This window comes from Narcine bancroftii, chromosome 5 (genome assembly GCF_036971445.1).
Source record: "Narcine bancroftii isolate sNarBan1 chromosome 5, sNarBan1.hap1, whole genome shotgun sequence".
NCBI classification, from domain to species: Eukaryota; Metazoa; Chordata; class Chondrichthyes; order Torpediniformes; family Narcinidae; genus Narcine; species Narcine bancroftii.
The window spans coordinates 232,735,654-232,755,168 of NC_091473.1; positions in this window are offsets into that span (position 1 = coordinate 232,735,654).

The window sequence follows — 19,515 nt, forward strand, 5'->3', positions numbered from 1 at the left end:
CTTCCCTCTACCGCTATAATAACAGGGGCCTACCAATTGCCAACCGTTTTAATTCCACACACCATCCCCACACTGACATGTCTACCCATGGCTTCGTGCAGTGCCAAATGGAGGTAACCCACAAATTGGAGGAACAACACCTGATATTCCTTCTGGGCAATATCCAACCAGATGGCATTAACATTAACTTCTCCAGTTTCTCTCTTTCCCAATCTCTCTGCCTACTTCCCTCCAGCTCGCCACCCCCTTCCTTTGCTTGTCCATTCACAGAGGTTCCACTTCACCCCATCACTTCTCAGCTTTATTCTCTTTTACCCTCCTACCTGCATCCACTGATGACTGTTAGCCTGTACTCGTCTCCCTGCCCCTTCCTCCGTTCTCTCCTCTTTTCCTCCATCCAGTCACTTTTTTTATTCATGTGCCTGCCTGCCTATTCATTGATGAAGGGCTTAGGCCCGAAACGTTAGTTACCTTTTACTTCCTGCACATGCTGTGGGACCTTCAGTGCCAGATTAATTTTGTAGCAAAAAGAGCATATGCTATGGGCCCCTCATTTTCAAGGACCCTGCGCTAAATGCTTGCAAGCTGTCAATTCCAACCAGAGCTTACATTAATGGATTCAAAACATGATGATCTGCCAGGTAAAGTGGGGGTAGGAATACACCTTTTACATTACATTTTAAGGAACATAGAGAGCCCAGGGGGCATGAACTGAAATGTAAAAAATAATCAACTGTTTCATTGTTCCAACATTGCTCAGTAACAATACCTTTGCAGAGGCAAATGGTCAAGCTGGCTTGCATGGGACAGGGAATCCCAGGCAGTACCAGATGACTCAGCTCTGACCCGGAGCTTTTTTGCATCAGATGGGATGGAGCCAGAGATGGGGACACATCTATCCACCTCCCACACAAAAAAAAGGTGATCTACAAGATCACCATGAGGTGATCGAATCAGGTCTGAACAAAGAACAAATTCTTTTTTTTTAACTTTCTGACACTTTTTGCCTGCTTTCTTTTGAAAGAGCCAAACTTTCCTCAAAAAAAACATGCCATTTTAATACATGGATGATTATGCAAATAATACATTCCAGTAAATATTGAGAAGCAGCACAACATTTCTTGTTAAAAGGTAGGATGATAAAGGAAATATAAAACAATTGTTATTTTCAACAAAAAGCTGAGATAGCGATCCCCCACTCCCCACCATCCTAAAGACAAAACAGGTGACATGGCACAAAGACCTAGCCGCAATAATCTTCTGGGAAGGCAGTATTATCACTGGTGGATTAGAAGAAAGATGATGAAAACTGATTTACCAATTATGTTGAAAATCACGCAGCAACTGTGGGAACGCAGTTACAATAGAAGCTCATGGGCAGATTATAAAGTTGTGATCAGGAAACAAAATCTTTCTGGTCATGTAGTTGGTAGTTGTGAGGAAGGGTTAGCTGAAAATAGCATTGACAAAGTGCAAAGCAATGACTTTTGCTTCTCCTTACAAATCCTGATGTTTACCGCCAAAGGAAGGAATGGCAGCAAACAAAGGCATATTAATTCGAAGCTAGATTGGCTTTTAGTGAGAAAATGGCCTTGACCAGTTAATTAAGAATCAGTCCGCAAAACCATTCTATTTGCATAGTAAATCCTGGCCACTATTGAAAAATGTGGATTAAATGTGAATTATGGATTAAATTACAACCTCATGAATATTCCCTCTGTTACCATCAGAAATGAGGTACAGGAGCCTGAAGACGAACACCCAATAATACAAAAGCAGCATTTCCCCCTGCACCATTAGATTTCTGAATGAACAATGAACCACAGATATTACCTCACCTTCTCCCTTCTTTCGCACTATTTTATTTATTTTTAAAACATAATTTATGACAATTTTTTCACCTATGATACTCCTGCAAATCAACGAATGTCATGATACATGTTCATGACAATAAGTTCTGATTAGTCTTAAAGGCATTTGAACATTCAGATGTGTCTTGTGGCTTACAGCGTGTTTCCACTGTATATATTTAATTGAAAAGAACCATTTGTCAGACTAAAACACTGAAATAAACAATGTCATTGTACTTCAGGCAATGAAACTGCTGCTAAAATTTAGCAGATCAAGCAGCGTTAATGGGTAGAAAAGGCCAGTCGTTGAGACCTTTTATCAAAACTGTGGTAAGGAGGGGCAATATTAAGCTTATGAAGGGGGAAAGGTGCTGGAAAGAGGCTAACAGGTGATAGAATATTTGACAGAAGGTTAGAGATTCCTGGGTGTCAACATCTCTGAGCATCCGTCCTGGAGCCTCCACGTTGATTCAATTATGAAGAAGGTTCACCAGCGAGGTGTCTGAGGAGATTCGATATGCCACCGAAGACTCTCGAAAACTTCTACAGGTGGAGAGCATTCTGGCTGGTTGCATCAATGCCTGGTATGGAGGCGCCAACTCTCAGGACAAGAAAAAGACCCAGAGGGTTGTTAACTTGGCCTGTGACATCACAGGCACCAGACTTCACTTCAACAGGGACCTCTACATAAGGCAGTGTCTTAAAAAAAGCAGCCTCTATCCTCAAAGAGCCCCACCACTAAGGTTATGCCCTCTTCAGTCTGCAACCATTGGGAGAAAGATACAGGAGCCTAAAGATGAGCAATCAGCGGCACAAGGACAGTTGTTTCCCCACTGCCATCATGTTCCTGAATAATCAATGAACTTACTTTTCATGAACTTACTTTTCACCATCTTTATTTTTTTAGTATATTTGTTGTTGTAAGATGGTTTGTAATATGAATGTCTGCACTGTGACGCTGTTGCAACACACCGAATTTCGTGACTTGTTCATGACAATAAATCATGATTCTGATTCTGAGAAGTGGAGAGACAGCCATTGGCGCCTTTGAAATTGTACTAAGTCACCTGTGATTTTTAGCTCTGTTCTTAAAAATGTAAAAGCTTGATAGTATTTAGAGTTTGGAGGGGTTTTCTACTGAGAAAGAATCATACCAAAATCAATCTCCAGACAGAACGCCTGTGGTGATACTGGCAGACTGGGTCAAGTTGCTCAACAAAGCGATCTCCCAGTCTGCATCCAGTCTCTCTCATCCACCTCAGGAGCACTGGATGCAGTAGATAACCTGTATAGATTAATCTGGGAGGACTGTTTGAGACCCTGAATGGTGCTGAGGGAGGAGGTGTGGGTGCAAATGGAACATCTCCTGCGGTCATAGGGGTTATGTCCCGAGGAGAAAACTGGTAGGAAGGGAGGAGTGGAGAAGGGAGCCATGGAGGGAGTGGTCCCTGTAGAAGGGGGAGAGAGAAGGTCACTACCCTGTTTTCGATGTTTCAGGGAAAACAGCTCCAGCTGGTCCAATTTTCAGCAAAGTTGTTTCTGCACCCTTTTCAATTGTATAGCATTCTTCCTGTTGCTCGACAACCAAAACTGCACACAATACTCCAAGTGTAGTCTCACCAACATTTCGTATGGTTGTAACATGAGGTTCCATCTCTTGTACACTATGCCCTGATTAATAAAGGCAAGCATGTCAAATGCCTTCTTCATCACTCAGTCCACCTGTGTGGCAGCTATCAAGGAAGTATATACTTGTAACCTGGGTCTCTGTGTTCCAAAATAATTTTCAGAGCCCTGTCATTCATAGAAAATGTTCTGCCCTAGTTTAACTTCCCAAAATGAAATACTTTGAACTTTCCAAGTTCAATTCCATCTGCCATTCATAGGCCAATCTTCCAACAGTTGCTTAATGAATTTTCAGACGGGTATAATTTGCATCAAGGATGAATTTTAGGGCAGGGGTGGAGATGGGTAAAACATGACATGATATAGTGGGCTTGATTCAATCAAAAAGCAACATTGTTATGGAGTCCAGAGGACCCCCAAAGACCAGCAGCAATAGATATACAACACAACACAAAGGGGTAGTTACAGAAAAGTAGTTTTTAATTATAATTGAACAAGAAAACAGAATAAGACTTTAACTTACTACTTACGTAACCTACTTAATCCGCCCTCTAATATTCAGCGCAGGTGTGTGTTTAACGTTTATTTAAGATTAGAAAAATTCTTTGGATCACTGTCCATTCTCACTGGTTGCAGGCAATTCTTGTACTTTGCAAAAAAGTTAGCATTAACAAAGTTCACCAGTCTTTGGTGCTTAACAGGCAAATAGTGACTGCTCAGGAGGGTTCTTGCTGGTTTTCAGAGAGAGATGCCTCTTCCAGGACATCTGCAACTGATTCCTTCTCAATCACCCTTGCTGATGAAACTTGCCCCCTTCAGGGTTCTCCAGATGATCCTCCTACTTTCAGGTCACCTTTCAGACAGCCAGCCTTCTTCTTTGACCAGACAGCCTTCCAAAGGTTTGCCAGCTTCGTCCTTCTGGAATTGATTTCTGTCCTCTCTCTCTCTCTGCTTCACACCCTCTCTCTCTGAGAGCAAAACTGTTCTGCCCTGCCTGCAAAGATCACATGCTCTCCCAGGCACGCTGCTGAATGTGGCTACTTTATTCCTTCTCTGCAAAAAGCACTCTGCAAAAGTCCTGCAAAAATTCTGTGTTTTAAAATGTGTGTGTGCAAGCTGGTCCAGTAATTCCTCCCAAGCCACCTTTAAATATTCTGTCACACATGTATAATAGAATTTTATCAAAAACTTGATCTATTTTGGCCAATAATGTATTTTCTCGTTTAGGTCATCCGTACTTATGACCAACTTCTGTAGTTAGATCTTTTCTTATGTTACAGCTCCCACCTGCTTCAAAATTGCCAAAATCCAGAGAGATTAAAATCTCGAGGACTATATCCAGACCATCACTCACAGCGTCTGTTCTCATTAAACTTACGACTCGCTGGTGTTGAGTGCATGCTTTGGATTCACTCCTTGCCATATCTGTAAAGGCCACAGAGTAGCAGGGCTGTCAGACATTGCTGTAACGTTATCAGGACAGAATGAGAAGAGATGCTCATTACTTTCAGTAGAGAGACCACAAAATGTAGTGACGTTGAGAGGAGCAGACTAAATATAACCAAATGGTGAGTGCTGTCATCTTATATTTCAAGCTTTGTCCATAAACAAATGTATTAGTCACAGGGCTATGGGAATAAGAAACTTCCTAGAAATGACATGATTCAAATAAAGAATCAGCATCAGGAGCTTTCAAGTGTGACCATTTGACTAAATAATATGCAAGCTAAAAATTTAATATGGGGATAGCATCAATAAAAAATGGACAGATTGTGCATTTAAAAATGAGAAGGTGTGAGTGTAATGCATTCATTCTGTAAAGTGATGCTAACATTAAGTAAATATTATTTCTAGGGTGTTTCTTCCTTAACTGATTCTAGAATATTATCACAGGTGTGGATTTATTCATTCCTCCTTCTGTCCAGGTCACTCTCTCTTTAGTTAGGGAGCAAATTATGTCTCTCTGCTTCAAGAAAAAGTTGTCGTCCTGTGGAACCTTCTGAACAGACGCTTTCTAAGCAGAATCCTGGAATTTTTCCATTCGGCCTCATGATGCTTGTCTCAATCGATACAAATCTGTGGGAATTTGCCTTCAAGGCATCCTGAAGAAAACACGTCAGCCCCTCTACTTTCTCAGGAGTTTGCAGACGTTTGGTATGATATCGGAAACCCTAGCAAATGTTTACAGATGGGTAGTGGAAAGTGTGCTGACCAGCTGCATCACTGCCTGGTATGGGGACACTGATGCCCCTGAGTGGAAAGTCCTGCAGAAAGGTAGTGGACATAGCCCAGAACATCACAGGCAAAACCCTCCCCACTATTAAGAACATTGACAGGGAACACTGCTGTAATTGAGCAGCCACAATCTTCAAGGATCCACATCACCCAGATCCACACCATGCTCTGTTCTCGCTGCTGCCATCAAGAAAGAGGTATAGATGCCGTAAGAATCGCACCCACCAGGTTCAGGAACAGCTGCTACCCCTCCACCATTAGATTCCACAACAAAAGACTCAACCAGGGACTCATACCTTTGCACTTCATTGGTTTATTTTTTTTTCCCTTCTCTGTTTTTTTTTCACACTTCTTTTTTTGTTTACCATTTTTTGCACGACCGATAATTGTAATTCTGTCGTGCCCGCAGGAAAAAAGAATCTCAGGGTTCCATGTGATGTCATGCCTGCACTCTGACAATAAAGCTGAACTTTGAAACTTTAAGTCTTGTATGTTATTGCCACTAGAAAAAGCACCCTTTTAGTTTATATCCATTGCATTGGGGTTAGTGCAGGGAGGGGGTGATGAAGTTGTGATTTGTACAGAAATGGCTTCCTGAAAATTACAGTTCATCTGGAGTGCTTCAAGTGTCTGAAGATGAAGCACTCTACTGCATCTGAACACGTTATGATGACAAATGCAAACCCAGCCCCACATTTCTTGATCCTGTCATTGACTCTAGCACCATCACTGGGTTTTCACCCTTTCTTAACCCTGTCCAGAAGCTCGTCTATAAGCCAGCAACCATTCTAATTCTCTTGCGGCTCGTCTTGTACTGTTTATGGATATTTATCTAAAACTCTACAGCACCCCCATCTTACTCATTCGTGCTGTGCTCCCTAACCAATATTATCTTCTGGATTTCCAGTGCCTTGCTTTTCAAATTCTCATTGCGGTTAATATCCTCTGTGGTTTCAGTCCTCTCTCTTTTTAACCTCTAGTCCTCCAAGATCTTAACATTCCTTCGAATCTGTCTGTTGGGTTCAGGTTAGGGTTGCTTTGCTCATTTGTAAAAGTAGTGGTATCTTCATCTGACAATGTCTGAATTTCCAGAAGTCCCACTGAAAAGGCATTCAACAATTTAGGTGTTTTATATTCAAAAGCAATTCTTTGACTAAATCGTTAGCTACCTGCCTTAATACTCCCAGCTTCAGTGGAATGCTTGCAGGTAACATGAAAATTTGGTAGCAAATCCCCTTGAATCTGATAACACATGCAAAGTTAAAATAAATTCTGACCAATGATCTTGTCTTGCTGCTATGAAAACTCAATGTATTCCTGAATATTTTAGAGCTTTTGCTCTTTTACTTTCTGTGAAAATATACCGGGCAAACTTTTTTTTTCAAAAGTTTGCTTCCTGAAAAGAAATTGCGCATTTTGTTAGACAACCTCTAGCTGAACACAAAGATAATTTTAGATTTTCTTTATCGTGTAGGAAATCGGAGAAACATTGAATTGACATTTATTAAATTTAACGTGTTTAATCACATAATGATGCTGAACCATGCTCTCAGGTTGACTGCACATGTTGCATAACAAATGTGATGAGCCTGGGGGGATTGTCTTGGTCACCAATTTTACAGCCGAAGTAGAGCTCATAGGCTTTCTTAATAAGTATAGTCATGCAGTGTCTTTGAGCCTCAAGCATTTCCTTGCCACATATATAACAGAATGTGTCACAGCTGTTGCAACATTGACAAGAAATTTCTGCTGCATTCAATCTTCCTGAAGACAATATATGCTATTGTTAATTGCTATCTTACACTCACTATGCTATTGCCTGAAGATCATGTGCATCAACATACATTCTATCTATATCAATGAAATGCACATAACCTGTGTATGTGACCTGCGTTTATAGCCTTTCTCCATCTATGCTGACTAAGCACGCTCAGGCCCAAGACAACATTGGCACAGCATGCCCAGGTATGCTTGGACTGACCAAAGGATCTTGCTTTGTAGGCAATATGCTAATGGACTTAAACTATGATAAGAAATCACAAAAAAGTAGGATATATTTAAAGAAAGGGTACACGATAGGAAAATGTTAAGGTGATTTTCACGATCAGCAGCCCCAATCCATAAAATGCACCCAACAATGTTCAGGAAACAAAGTTTTCATTGTCCAGTGTTATTGTACATGAGTTTTCAGAAAGAAAGACCTATTAAAATTATTTGGATGAAGTGGAAAGAGCATTTCACTTCACATCAATACCACATATACTTCTTGGGTCCAACTGGCCAGCTTCCAAACTGAAATCCTATGAAACCTTTCTTAAACATACATTATCATTTTAACTTTGTTTCCAGCACAAGGACATTTTAAGTTGAATTTAACTCTAACTAGTTAGGGAATATACTTGAAGGAAATCATGACAGTAAGTGAAGAGTTAAAGTCATTTTGGATATTTTTTAAGCACTCTTTTACTGGAAAGAAATAATACTCTTATCTAACATTTGAGAAATAGCTGTTGTAGTGGAAATAGCTGTGAATAAATGTCACTTCATAAATTGTCTTGTTGAGGAGTGATAATCAGTTGTAGAAGCTGATGACCTGAAAAATTATACCATCTGTCTTTCGAAGCAACCTATCAGAATCACTGCACAAACCAAACGGGGAGCAGGCTTTAATTATCACGTTCGTTCACATTTTGTTGTATAAAACTGTGTTTTATTGAAAATGTCACACAATGCATGTGTATTAATCTCAGATCCTGAAATTAATGAAATCAAATTTCAAGATCAGTGTTCATTGTTTAAAACATTGGAGAAGATTCCATCTCAATAAATATGCCATAAATTTAGTAACTTTATTTAATTAACTTTCTCTAATTCCACTGCACACCGGGGTAATTTTAATTGCCTAAAGTTGAACTGCAGCGGTGGTAGGAGGAAATTTAAAAATAAAAAAAAACAATTCTAATTAGATAACAAAATGCTCATGTCTGGTTTAAATATAAACAGAAGGAAGCATGTTGATTGCCTGCTTTGCAGACATGAGCATGTCACTAATTTTAATGAGGCTGTGTGCCCAGGACATTATTCCTCTTCCAGATTTAATGCCTGTAGACTGGGTTTATGCAATTTGGGTAAGCCAGAAGTGAGAAAGACAGGATGGAAAAGCAAATCTGAGTCTCAACTTAGACAAAATGAAGGAGATGATTGCAGACTTCAGGAAGTCAAGGAACAACCATCTTCCACTATACATCAAAAACTCTGTAGTGGAGAGAGTGGACAGCTCCAAATTCCTTGGAGTTCACTTAACTAGTGACCTATCATGGACACACAATATCTCCTCACTTGTCAGGAATGTGCAATGATGACTGCTCTTCCAGAGAAGACAGAAACGGGCAAGGGTCCCAGCAACCATTATGTCAACCTTCTGAAGGAGCTCTATCGAGAGCATCCTGGCCGGCTGCATCACGAAGCTGCATTAAAGACAGCTCAACGAAAATAAAAAGTGAACTTACCTTTTTATGGGGAAGGCTGATCCGGTGTTGCTTTCTTACTGAGAAGTGTCAGGGGCTGTCATCCGGAGCTGAGGGAGGCGGGGTGAGTGGGAATTCAGATTCTTTTAAATATAAATAAATTTCATTCATGAGAAAGAGAACAAATTAAATAAAAGAGTGCATGGATCTTTTTACATTTATGTCTTTTAGTTATATGGTCATGGTTCTGCAAATTTATAGTCAGCCCTTTCTGAGACCTAGAAGCCTGCACAGATTGCCTGTTGTTTCTGCATCAATTCTATAAAGTTCACTCTCATGGTGTATAACAGGGCTTTGAATTTCTTAAAGGCACAGAAAGATCCAGATATTCTCTGCTTTCGTCTGAAAAAGCTGAGAAACATTAAAAGTCTTGACTTTAACTCCCCTTGGTGATACAGAGCAAGTGCAATCACAGGGGTCAATTGATGGCAATGTGCTTTCAGCCATGGTGTATTGCCGCAATTATGGATTATTTGTGAGAGGACGTTATCCAACAGGTCCGACAGAAAACTGCTCCAAACAAAGGATAATCCATGTGCTTGCTCCTGGAGGGTCTTCTGACCGGACAGGTCAAAAGTCATTAGCCCACCCACAGGTGAGGGCACACCATACAACTGGGTCTCTTGAACACATTAACTCATATGGGTGTAACTGAGATGGCTTCTCCAATCAGATACAGTTGAGCATCTCTTACTTTTTTACCCCTGAGAACAAACCTTAGCTCTCATCCAGGATATGAGTTGCAGGCAAAGCTGGAGAGCCATTTTTAAGGTGTGTGTGTGGGTACAAGGTGGGGGGCTTTTGTGGTGCACACCTGGAATGGGCTCTTGTGCCTTATTCATCTCCCTCCCCCTCCCTTGTCCCCAAACACATAATCATACAAATTATATAAATACAAATACTTGTGGGGTTCACTGTTACTACTGAAACTTAAGAAAAACAACCTAGCTAACTAAATAACCAAGGTAAGGAATAAAAAGAAAGAACTAAAACAATGCATGTCACCTGCTCCATGTCCCACTTCCTTAACTCTGCTCCTTTCCTCGCATGGAGAGATTTGTATAGTGTCCATATTTTGAAGAAGGGTGAATCTGCCTGCCCATGCATTTCAAATAGGGTTGCCACACTTCAACAAATGTGTCATATATCCTCCTTAGATTGTAAGTGAGTTTGCAGAGATTTGGTATGACAACTGAAACCTTGGCAAATCTCTGCAGATGTGAGTTGGAAAGTGTGCTGACGGGCTGCATCACGGTCTGGTGCATGCACACCAATATGCCTGAGCATAAAGCTAAGCAATTAGTAGCAGACACAGCTCAGGATATCACAGGCAAAACCCTCCCTACCAGTGAACGCTGCTGTCGGAAAGCAGAGTTGTCTCCGCTCCATCCTCAAAATTCATTGGAGCGACTTCATCCCTAACATCGAAGTACTCGAGATGGCAGAGGCCGACAGCATCGAGTTCACGCTGCTGAAGATCCAGCTGCGCTGGGTGGGTCACGTCTCCAGAATGGAGGATCATCGCCTTCCTAAGATCGTGTTATATGGCGAGCTCTCCACTGGCCATCGTGACAGAGGTGCAACAAAGAAGAGGTACAAGGACTGCCTAAAGAAATCTCTTGGTGCCTGCCACATTGACTACCGCCAGTGGGCTGATATCGCCTCAAACCGTGCATCTTGGCACCTCACAGTTCGGCGGGCAGCAACCTCCTTTGAAGAAGACCGCAGAGCCCACCTCACTGACAAAAGACAAAGGAGGAAAAACCCAACACCCAACCCCAACCAACCAATTTTCCCCTGCAACCACTGCAACCGTGTCTGCCTGTCCCGCATCGGACTTGTCAGCCACAATCGAGCCTGCAGCTGACGTGGACTTTTACCCCCTCCATAAATCTTCGTCCGCGAAGCCAAGCCAAAGAATTAGGGAAGAGGTATAGGTGTGAACCATGAGGTTGAGGAGCAGCTGCGACCCCTCCACCATCAGACTCCTCAACAGCAAACTCAATCAGTGACTCATTTAAGGACTCTTACGCGTGCAATTTGTTTATTTATTTGCTCTATATTGCAGTCAGTTTGTTTACATTTCTTTATTTAGTTACACATGCAAGCTGCGTGCAGCTTTTTTTTACACCAGAGGGCATGGATCGGAAGAGGAGATCTACAAGGAATGGAAGGAAAATTTTTTTTCACCCAGAGTGCAATGCCTTGGAAGGTGATGGAACTAAAGACTCACCAAGACACATCAAGCACTTGAACAGCCCAGCAATAGAAGACTACGGTGCAAGTCCTAGGAAATGGAATGGGTTCGGGTGGGTGCTCGATGGTTGGCATGGTCAGCGTTGGCTAAATGGCTTGTTTTGAATCGGGTTGTACTTGTGCAATCAGGTGACAATATACTTGACTGCTTATAAGCTGTAGATTTCCATCAGATGGCCCTGAGATTTTGTCCGTTGCATCCTTTAAGTGGCTCCCCGTTAACGTCAGCAATGAACAATTGATGATTCCTTCAACTGGCACTGTACTCTGGCCTTTCCTATGACTGAACACTAGGCTCTCTGTGCCTACTTAAAAGATGACATTTAGCAGCACCATTGCGGTCCAGTTTGTAACACTGGCTTTAAGTCAACTATTCATGATTTCACAATTGGCCTTTCCTGCAGAAATTCATTCATACTTTATCCTTCCTGTATCATTACCTCCCCTCTATGCATGAAAACAACAACTATAACCATTAGAAATGGTTATGCACTAGTTTCACAGAGATTTATTTTAATGCCAAGGACATGTCATCATCCCATCATCAAAATATTTTAAAATTTATTTCACACAACACTATTGGTTCAGATATGAAAATAAAGTCCATTTCAGAGGGGCAAGGTGACAATTACATCAAGACATGACTGAATGGGAAATAAAAGTGCCCGAGGTAAAACTGAAGCGAATGGGTTTCGCTCCACTGGCTGGATTGATACTGTACCTAATAAAAGAAGATAATGTGGCTGTTCAAAGGTGTTTTTGGCCATCAATGACCTTCCCTCAGTTATAAGTCAGAAATGGTGAGGTTCCCTGACAATTAAAATTTGTTTCTTCTTCCATCTGACAATTAAACTTTGTTATCTCTTCAGATAAACAAAGCTGCCTATGTCTGCCTCCTGCTCGACACAGAAAATGTTCAGGCATGGACTGACAATTCATCCGCACAAGAGTCAGGCTGTGACAATCTCCAACAGGACAGTAGGCCAATATTCCTGATAAAAGCAGAATGTGGAAACAGAATAATATTGGGGGTTGAAGTCCTTTTATCAGTCTCTCACCTGAAATTGTTTCTTTTTCTGTTTCCGCAAATGCTGCTTGACCTCCTGAGTGTTTCCATTATTTTTTTCTTTTCGTTTCAGATTTCCAAATTCTGCTTTTTCTATTTTTATTCTCTTAATATGAGAGAGAGAGATTAATTAATGCAGAAGTGACTAAGAACCATTCGTTATAAAACACCAGCCACCAAAATACTTTCATTACAAAAATTATATTGTTAAAAGTAAATGGTATTTTTAACTGGTTAAAACTGAGATCTGTAAAGAGATCCATTAACTCAAACTGAAACAATTGAGACAATGTTGCCAACTTTAATTCAAGCAAGGTTTAAGATTTTTGTCAACATAAGAATGCTAATTCACATCAAAACCTTGGAAGGTCACAAACATTGATAAGGGCAGGAAATATTTGCAGTGACAAATGAATGGGCTATTATAAAAATGAACAAGCTGTGGAGATGTGGTGGAACACGGTACTGCGGGCATGTCCGGGCATGTCTTCCCTGGGCTAGGCAGGCTGGCCCACCTTCTGTACCTGTTGCCCCTCCCCACAAGATCCAATAATAAAGGCCGAGACCCCTAGTCTCCTCCCTCATACCTTCCTTGGACAAGAGCCAGTAGCATGTAGGGGCATGTCTGAGTCTTCTGATCGATAAAGTCTTTGACAACCTGCTTCGTGCTTGCGAGAGGTCATTGATCACCCCACAGGAGAGAAATCAGATGGGCTAATAATACTCATCGAATAGTAATCAGCTGAACTGTAAATGGCCTCAGCAGCAGGTTTGCTAAACACATTAAGAATTGGTATCTATGTTTAAGGAAAGATCTGCTGTGTTGTTCACTGTGTTGCTTTTTGAGATATGTAGAAAGGTTTGGTTGGGGTGGCCATATTTATTGCAAAACAGAATATATATCAAAATCTACAAGGCAGTCATAGGTTGTATAAAAAGGGGGAATGAGTCAGCACAAAGGAGGAAGATTGAATACTTGGCTGAATGGTGCACCAACAACAACCTCAAACTCAATGTCACAAAAACCAAGGGGCTGATTGTTGATTTCAGGAAGGGAAAACCAGAGATGTATGATCCAGGGATCATTGGAAAATCAGAGGTGGAGAGGTTGAGCAATGTAAGTTCTTGGGTATCACTATCTCAGAGGATTTTTCCTGGACCCAACACATTAATGGCATTGTGAAGAAAGCACGTCAGTGGCTCTACTTCCTCAGGAGTTTGTGGTGATTTGGTATAACACTGGAAACCTGGCAAATTTCTACAGATGATCTGATGTGGGAACACCAATACCCCTGAGCATAAAGTCCTGCAAAAGGTCATGGACACAGCCCAGGACATCACAGGCAAAATCCTCCCCACTATTGAGAACAGCTACAAAACCATATCCATTGGAGAGCAGCATCAATCATCAAGGATCCACATCACCTGGCACATGCTCCGTTCTCACTGCCGCTATTCAGAAATAAGTATAGGTGCCACAAGACTTAGTTCAGGAACAGCTGCTACCCCTCCACTTTCAAACTCCTCAATGACAAACTCATTCAGGGACTCATTTAAGGACTCTTACTTTTACAGTTTATTGTTTCTCTCTCTCTCTCTCTCTCTCTCTCTCTCTCTCTCTCTCTCTCTCTGTATTGCACCGTCAGTTTGTTTACATATGTACAGTTAGTCCAGTTTTTTTTGCACTACCAATAAGTGGTGATTCTGCCTCGCCTGCAGGAAAAAGAATCTCAGGGTTGTATGTGATTGTCAGTTATTTTCTCTGGCAATAAATCTGAATCTGACCGATGAGAGCTGTCAAGATGCATGCTGAAAGGCTGCTTCCCTTAACGGGAGCATCTGGAAAGAGGGGCGATTGTTTCAGAATCTGGGGTTGCCTATTTCAGATGGAGATGAGAAATTTCATCTCTCAGGCAGCTGTGAACCTTTGGATTCTCAAGTCATGTTTATTATCATGTGATTGCACAACACAACCCGACAAAACAGCATTCTTCAGTCCTCGGTGCAAAACACACAGCCACACAACCAGATATAACACACATAACTCAGAGAGCTGTGGAGATAGTTACTGAATATACAGTATTCAAGATGGTGTAGCAGCTCACCTGCATGATAAGCGAACCAGCGTCAGCCACCGCAGTTAAGGCTGCAGCCAGCTGCATCCATGGGGCAAAGTCGCAGCCTGCAAGTTGACGTCACTTCTGCTTTGTTGGGGCGTTAAGGACTCTGAGTCCGGTGGTGGTGGGGTGGGGGGGGGGGGGGGTGGCCTCTTTAAGCATACAATTTCAAACTAGTGAAGCAGTTACTCCAGAACTCTGCAAGATTCAGCATGTTCCTTTCAATTTAGTGGCTTAGCAGCCACAATGGAACAAACAGGCATTTCAATCATGAGTGAGTCATGGGTGAAAGTAGCATTTAAGGTCAAGATTGGATGAGCCATTATCTTAATGAATGGTGGCATGGCCTCAAGGAGCCAAGAGGCCTATTTGTGCTCTTATTTATTTTTTACATTCTTATGAATGTATCTGGTACCTTTGAAACACTGAAAACACAAGAGGGACCCTATGTACACAACGTGCTGTGTCCATCTAATCACATTACCATGGTCACAGTGTATCTAATTGGATGACATTCCTTAGTGTTTGCATATATATAGAAAATATGTATTCTGATTCTCAGGAAGACTTTTATTAAAGACCCTGTATAATCGTTTCTGGTTCTGATAAGACTCAATGCATCTACGGCTCTGGTCTCTGAGTGACCCTAACCCACAACAAATTGAAGTAGCCAACAGGATTCAGTCATTGAACAAAAAGCAAGTTCTATATTAAATACGCAAAAGGACTGAAGAAACTCAGCAGGGCCCGCAGTGTCCAGAGGAGGCAAAGACCCACATTCCGGGCCTGAACCCTTTGTAAAGGTATGAGCAGAAGGTAGACAGGCACCTGAATATAAAGGATGGGGGAGGACAGAAGGAAGTTCAGGGGACAGAGCACAGGCTGACAGCTAAGAGACCAGAAGTAAACATGGATAGGAGGGAGGAGAAAAAAGCTGAGATCGACTAGAGGAGGGGGAGAGTAGCTCTGTGAATGCAAAGATACAGATCTGGAGGAAATGTCAGAAGAATAGGGAGAGAGAGAGGGGGGCAGACAGACAAGGGGTAGGGAGCTGGATGAAAGGAGACATCGGGATGTGGAGTGGGCTTTACCGAAACCAGAGAAGTCGACGTTAATACCATGTGTTTGCATGAAGCCCAGATGGAATATAAGCTTTACCTCCATTTTGCGGGTCAGTTAGGCAGTGCAGAGACCACGGACAGACATGTTGGTGTGTGATTGATGTATTGAATTGAATTGGTTGGCTACTGGGAGATCAGAATCAAAATTTTTTGTTATAAGTCATGAAATTTGGTGTTTTGTGGCAGCATCATAGCGCAAACATTCATGTTATAACCATCTTTCAACATTACTATAAATAAAAAGAAATAGTGCACGAAATGTAAGGCAGACTCTTTGATTCAGTGATTATTCAGAAATCTGATGGCTGCTGGGAAGAAGCTGTCCCTGTGCTGCTGAGTGTCTGTTTAGGCTCCTATACCTCCTTTCAGATGGTAGCAGAGTGAAAAGGGCATGGCCTGAGTGGTGGGGGTCTTTGAGGATAGAGGCTTCTTTTTTAAGGTACCGCCTCAAATAGGTGTCCTTGATGAGTGTGAATTCGAACACTTGTGATATTGCAGGCTGAGTTAACAACCCTGTTTCTTATCTCACAGCCTGCCTAGATCCTCAACAAATTCATCCTTGTACTACTGCAGCCTTCCGAAACTTGTCTTTACACTCACAAACTACCCTCCTCATTTGTTGCAGAGGGGTTTGCTGAGACCAAGATCCCAAAGACTGGCAAAGAGTTTGCTGAAAACTATGGGAATAAAGGCAGAGTTGTAGTCAATGAACGGTGATTAGTTATAGGTGTCCTCAGCATTCTGGTGTTTCAGAGTCAAGAGGAGGGCAAGGGAGACGGCATCTATCATGGACCTATTTAGTTAATCTTTTTATATTCACTTCCAATATTCTTCCAAGTCCCTGGTCTTAACTCATACACTTTTCTCCAGTCTTTTACATTTTATCCAGCGAGAATCCTATTGACATCACTCAGCCCCTTACATTGAGAAGTGTGTTATGGACCGAATTAACCAAAGTAAAGTGGAGCATCTTGTCTGTGCTGCCAGAATTCCACATTATTAGACACAACTCAATGATTCGGCTTTCAAGATCCAGTTCATTATCTTCCAATTGCATAAATACAACCCAAGAAAATAGTGTTCTCTGGTCCTCAGTGCAAAATATACAGACGCACAACCAGACATAACACACGTACAGACAAACAATACTTGCACAGGACAAATATACACATATAAAACTAAATGAATAAATATTGTTTAGTAAATATTAGAGTTTTGGTTGGTTTGTGTGAGCAGTTTCCTTGGTTGTTCATGTGCAGGCTCTGATATTCATGTATCTCTTTCCCCACAGGAATGGCCGAAAGATGCTTTGTGCAGGGTGGTAGGGGTCTTCAATGATTTTGCACACTCTTGTTAACCAACAATCCTGGTAGATCACATTGATAGGGGAAGAGGAGATGAAGTGAGAGAGACCCCAGTGATCCTCTCTGTCACTATTATGGACCTGTGGATTGACCTTCAATCCAATTGTCTACAGAAACCATACCACACAGTGATGCATCCAGCCAGGATGCTCTCAAATGAGCTCCTGTAGAAGGTTGACATAATGGTGGCTGGTAGCCTTGTCTGCTTCATTCTTCTCAGGAAGTGCAGTCGCTTTGGTGCCTTCCTGACAAGTGAGGAGATGTTGTGTGTCCATGACAGGTCACTTGTTAAGTGGACTCCAAGGAGCTTGGCATCCTCAATTATCTCCACTGCAGAGATGTGTAGTGGAAGGTGGTCATTCCTGGTCCTCCTAAGTCCACAATCAACTCCTTTGTCTTGTCCACATTGAGACTCAGGTTGTTATTCTTGCACCACTTGATGAGATTTTCATCTTTTTTTAAAATTTAGAGCTATACAGAAAAGGAAACAAACCATTTGGCTCAACCCATCCATGCTGATTAAATTGAACATCTGAACTCATCCCATTTGCTTGAATTTGACCCATATTCTTCTCACCCTTTCCTATCAATATACTTGTCCAAATTTATTCTCCAGCACATCCAAAAATACAGATGCTAGAAATCTGGGACACCCAAGAATCCAGACTTTTCAAAAACTCTCATACTTTTAAAATTTAGCAGGTTTCTTGTGTGTGAGCCAGAGTCACTGCGGCTACAAGCGACCATGCTTTTTGTCAAATTTGATCTTAAATTTGATTTCAAAAGTACTGCCTAAGAATACTGAAATTCCAGGCTGACGCAATCCCCAAGCAGTCTGAATTTTCAGACTTAAACTGTAATTGTGCCCGTTTCTACAAAATCCTGGTTTGTTGCAAGTCAATCAACCCAGACCCATTTTCTTACATCAAATGCCCCCACCACCCCCCCCCCACTTTCGCAAAAGGCCAGCAACATGTACTTTGTAGTCAGTGAAGTTCATTACAAAATTGTCCTTTTTAATTTCTTGTATATGAAGACTTTTTATATTAATGTCTCATGTACACACCCGCCCTAGTGCAAGACTCCCAAATAATCCTCAAACACATAACATGTGTTCTGCTGTTCCATTGATATGAGTCACATACCAAAAACAGTTTCTATTGAAACAGTACCTTGAACTATCCCCTTCAAAAAAGAAAAAAAAACAATGAGAAAAGAAAAATCACGAACAGAAAGAAAGCTTTCAAATCAAGATGATACTAGAGAGAAATATATATCCTTGGGTGTTCAGAAAGATATAGTCAATGGAAGAGGAAAAGAAATTCACACACACATACACGTGAACACGGATGCACATACAAACGCACGCACACAGACACACACGTGCGAACTCAAACACACACATACACTGACAGGCACACACACTCAGGTGCACATACACACCCACTCTGAGAGAGAGAGAGACACACACACTCTCTGAAACATACATCACACTCAGAATACACAACACACTCAGACACACACATACACTCAGAGGTACACACACTCAGATGCACACACACACACACCTACTCTCAGAGACACATACTCAGAGACCACTCACACACACACAAACTGAGATGCAGGCTCACGCTCAAAGAGACACACACACACACTCTGAGATACACTTTCAGAGACATAAAATCTGAGACCACTCACGCACACTCACACTCAGAGACACACACTCACACTCAGAGAGACACACACACACTCAGAGAGACACACACACACTCAGAGAGACACACACACACACTCAGAGAGACACAACACACTCAGACACACATTTTCTGAGAGAGACACACATATGCTGTTTTATTAATATTCATCATTTGATTTCCCAGGAACCAAATGAATATTTTGCAAATAAAATCAAAGGCACATTCCTGGAAATATATCAAATCTCTGGAATAAAGCAACAACTGTCCTTTTCAATAAAAAAAAACAAACCAGTTGCTCCACCAATATACTTCGGGCAAGCACATTTATTTCCACCCTGGTAAATTCATTCTCTCCCACTTCCCATTGTTCCCAATGACTCATAGAAATGTTCAGCTGTTCTTGATAAGCAGCTTTAAGCAATTGGCCAGCTATCCAGCCTGCTTCCTCTGAACACATGTCACAATCTTGATCCTAATGCAGAGACTCTTGACACAAGGGAAAACTGCAGCTGTTTTACATTTTCAAAGATTTCACTAATGAAGTAATTATTACACGACCACCCCTTTATACTGGAATTTCCCAAAATACTTTGCAATATTTATTATCCAAAGCTTCATTCCCAAAGTTTATTGTGCAGGTTTTTTAACACCTTAAT